The sequence below is a fragment of the Poecilia reticulata genome, linkage group LG3, assembly GCF_000633615.1.
Source record: "Poecilia reticulata strain Guanapo linkage group LG3, Guppy_female_1.0+MT, whole genome shotgun sequence".
NCBI classification, from domain to species: domain Eukaryota; kingdom Metazoa; phylum Chordata; class Actinopteri; order Cyprinodontiformes; family Poeciliidae; genus Poecilia; species Poecilia reticulata.
The window spans coordinates 4664819-4669609 of record NC_024333.1 but is presented as its reverse complement, the minus strand read 5'-3'; positions in this window follow the sequence as shown (position 1 = coordinate 4669609).

Here is a 4791-nt window from a genome sequence, read left to right as displayed (position 1 = left end):
CTAACACAGACAAACAAGGAAAGGGTGTGGCCGGTGGAGATGAGTCGAGGATGGAACACAGGAAGTCCGCGTCAGCAGTTTTTATGTCCGTCACCACCGGAAAGCAGCCAATGGAACATCTCCGTCGTCTTCTTGGAACCAATCAGGGACGGGCACCTGCAGACTCATTATTTATAATTAACTGTACGCCATCAGTCGTAACAACCCCTTTCCCAAGAATTAAACACACCCACAAGTGTTTAATTCAAATGAGAAAACTAAAAAATTCTAGACAAAGCATGAGCTAGTACATTATCCTTACCCTTTTTGTAGTTAATCTGCAAGTTAAAGCCTTGCAGAAGCAGAGACCAGCGCATCAGTCGATGATTGGAGTTGCGCATTTGGGAGACAAAAACCAGCGGGTTATGAGCAGTAAATACTTGTACATGTTGCGCACTAGAACCAAGATAAACTTCGAAGTTCTGTAATGCAAGTAATAAAGCAAGAGCTTCTTTTTCAATTGTACTGTAATAAAGCTGATGTCTGTTAAACTTTTTTGACAAGTAGCAGACAGGATGGTCTATGCCTTGCTCATCTTCTTGCAGAAGAACAGCTCCGGCGCCAGACAAACTGGCATCAACTTCAAGTTTAAAGGGACGTTCGAAATATGGCGCAGCCAGCACTAGTGCACTGCACAACAATGCTTTGGCAGACTCAAACGCAACCTGACAAGATAAAGACCAGACAAAATTTTTCAAAGGACTAACAAGTTCAGTGAGCGGACTAACTACAGCTGAAAAGTTTTTACAAAACCCTATATAGAAACCACACATTCCCAAAAAGCGACGCACATCTTTTTTTTGTTTGTGGGACAGGAAAATCGATTATTGCCTGCACTTTAGCAGCAATAGGACGCACCTGTCCTTGACCAACCTGTTTTCTTAAGTAGGTGATGGTGGCTTTACCAAACTCGCATTTAGAAAGATTTAATGTGAGAGAAGCATCACGAAAACGACTGGACACTTCTGAAAGAGTTTCCAGATGTTCTGACCAAGTAGCGGAATAAATTACTACATCATCCAAATATGCTTCACAATTTTTCACTCCAAATAACACCTTTTGCATTAAACGTTGGAATGTAGCGGGTGCATTACGCAGCCCGAAAGGCATAACGGTATATTGCAGGAAATAAGCGGGAGTTACAAAAGCAGGAATTTCAGAAGCCCTGGGTGTTAATGGGACTTGCCAATAACCTTTTAACAGGTCCAATTTGGTAACAAATTTGGCGGAGCCAACACGATCAATGCAGTCCTCCATTCTCGGAAGCGGAAAAGAATCGGCCTTGGTGACAGCATTAACCTTTCTGTAATCGGTGCAAAATTGAGATGTGTTATCTGGTTTGGGGACCAGAAGACAGGGCGAACTCCACGCGCTGTTRCTGGGCACCGCTAAACCATGTTCAACCAGGTAAGCCACTTCYTGTTGCATTAAAACACGCTTCGTTGGATTTATTCTATAAGCATGTTGTTTGATTGGCTTCTCAACCTCCACATCAATATCATGGAAAAGCACGGAGGTTTGCTGTGGATGATCTGAGAAAAGCAAYACATTAGTTTCAATCAGATCAATAACATCTTTTTGGGCAGGTTGTGACAAATGAGATAAGAACGATTCCAGATTTCCCAACACTTCTGAGTTCCTCAAACGAGCCATAGGCATRCAACCGCTGTTCTCCCTCAAATAGTCATCTGCCAGGTGATAGGGTGGGGTTGCAGAGCAAACAGAAATAGGGGCTACAGAAGAGATTTTATCAACAACGCCTTCTCTGGAAACATAACGTTTAAGCATGTTAATATGACAAACCCTCATTTTTCGTTTTCGGTTAGGAGTCTTAATCACATAGTTTGCCTCATTTATTTTTCTGTCCACTTCATATGGTCCAGAAAATTGTGCATGAAGACTAGATCCGCTCATAGGAAGTAACACCAAAACCTTTTCACCAGGAATAAAATTTCTGCTCAGATTTTTTATCATACCGAGCTTTCATTTTACTCTGGGCCTTAGCCAGGTTTTCTTGGGCCAACTGACATGCATGAAAGAGATGCTCTCTAAAACTGCTAACATAATCMAGAACATTATGCTCAGTTTGATGCGACTCTGACAACCATTTCTCTTTAACGAGTTTGAGTGGACCGCGAACAGTGTGTCCAAATACCAAATCWGCCGGACTGAATCCAAGGGATGCCTGAATGGTTTCTCTAACTGCAAATAGCAGAAGTGGAAGACCCTCATCCCAACTTTTACTAGATTCAAGGCAGTATTTGCGCAACATAGTTTTTAGGGTTTGATGAAATCTCTCGAGCGCACCCTGGGACTGTGGGTGATAGGGGCTGGAGGTTTGATGTTGAATTTTCAGTTCATTCATAACCTGCGCAAACACTTTTGACATAAAATTTGTCCCTTGATCCGTTTGAACAACTTTAGGTAAACCAAAAGTTGAAAAAAAAATTGTGAGGGCTTTCACAATGTTCTTCGCCTTTAACGTGCGTAATGGAATTGCTTCCGGAAAACGAGTGGCAGCACACATTATAGTCAAGATGTACTGATRCCCCGACTTGGTCTTTGGCAAAGGGCCGACACAGTCCAATAAAACTCGTTCAAATGGTTCGCCTAGCGCTGGAATGGGATGAAGCGGCGCTGGAGAAATTGGTTTATTTGGCTTTCCAACCAATTGGCATGTGTGACATGATCTACAATAATTCACTACGTCAGACTTTAAACCAGGCAAAAAAAAATTACGTAACACCCGGTGATAAGTTTTTTTAACACCACAATGTCCAGCCAAGTTGGCATCATGTGCAAGACTCAAAATCTGAAGTCTGTAATCTTGTGGCACAACCACCTGATTTATTCGATGCAGATCACCTGAATCTGGGGACCAAGATCTCATCAGAACACCGTTTTCAACAAAATATGTCACTTGGGCTTTAGATCCACTCTTGTCTACAACAGAAAAGCAAGAAATCAATGACGGATCATTCTGCTGYGCTTTGATCAATATCTCCTTAGTAATATTTAAACTCAAAGTTAYGTCTGCAGGAATAAGTTCAGGAACGTCACCTTTTGACACTGTTAGAGTCATTCGCATCAAAACCATTTTCATCAAGTGTAGCCATAAATGACGCTCATTTTTATTCCCCACACAAGAATATCTGAACCACAAGATGTTTGCGTAGATAAAGGCAGCACAGATTCTAACAAAAAAGAGTGATAAGCACCTGTATCCCTATGGATTGTGATTGGAACTTTATCCTTTTCCTCACCCGTCAAAGAAACAAAACCTTGCGGAAAAAAAATGGCAAAAACTGCGGATCAACATCAACTTYAGGTTTTTGTTGAATGTCACCGCGTATATTTGGCTGGGAAACGGACTTTATTAACCCCACACCCGCAGGAGTTTTTATACTCTTAGCTTCTTTTTCCTTCAAGACGGGGCACGCAGCAATTAAATGTCCAGGTGCGTGACAGTAAAAGCACTCACGATTGTTWGCTTTTAAGTTAACTGCTGGTACATTTCGACCATCAATAGTTTTAAGTTTACACGAACACCATTTATCAAACAAAACATTCTTCTGTCAAGCAAACTCAACAAATGTCTGATTAGCAGTTTTATTAAGATTTCTGAATTTTTGACGRTATGCTTCCGGGACAAGTTCATAAGCTTGCAACGCAGTTTTCTTAAGAATATCATAACCTAAACTCTGCCCAATAGACAAGCTGAACACATTTCTTGAGTCTTTCCAACAAATTTACACTGCACCAAAATGGTCCAGAATTCCTTTGGCCAGCTCAAAGCAGCGGCTATGCGCTCAAATGCGCCAGAATATGAGTCGACCTCAAACTCACGAAATTGCGGGACCAATGCGATGTGCTTACCAATGTCAAAAGGAACAGAAACAGAAGAATATGTGCTTGGTGGTTTTGGTGAAGCTGCAGGTGCTCTGTTTTGAAGCTCAAGAGCTCTGATCCGRAGATGCATGGCTTCCACTTCCAGCTCCTTGTTGCGGTTCTCCACCTCCCTTATATGGAGTGTGAGACGCAGATCCTCMGACGACATACCTTCAAGAGGTTTAGAGTCYTGRTTGRACTCTGAGACTGCAGCAGGCGCATCAGCCAATGTCGAGTCACCAACCGCKCCAAGTGCGGCGTCTCCGGCTTCCTTCATTGCAACCGTTTGCAGCACACCTTTMTCCACCAGTTTCTCACACAGTGTTTCCTTCAGTTCTGATTTTCGATCACTGTAAGACACCTCAACATTTAATGGTCAGCCACAATAAGCAGATCYGCTTTCTTACATTTGTCCAATTTTACCCAAGAAGGTGAACGTACAAAGTCATCAAGGGAAAACCCCTTCTCCATAATTCCCCCGTGCACAAAATAAGACTGCCAATCAGAAAAATAAACACTTACCAAACACAACGAAAGAAGACACACAGAACACAACCAAAATTCAGAAGTTGGAGTAGTTTGAACGGACGAGCCCCCAATTCATGTTACGACCAGTCTAGGGGGGCCAGGTCGCAACATGAAGGATCCATCCTCCTCTGATCTCAACAACCGACACACACAAAATTGAACAGTTGATAATTATTTATTTCCAAAACGATATATTTTTGGTCAAGGTGTAACAAATGGAGTACTTGGCTTCAGAGTGAGCTATTGCCGAAAACAACAAACAAAAGGAAACTAACAGAAGCTTACATAATCGGAAGTAAATAAACCAAAGTACAAAAACTTACCTTCCTAACTTAA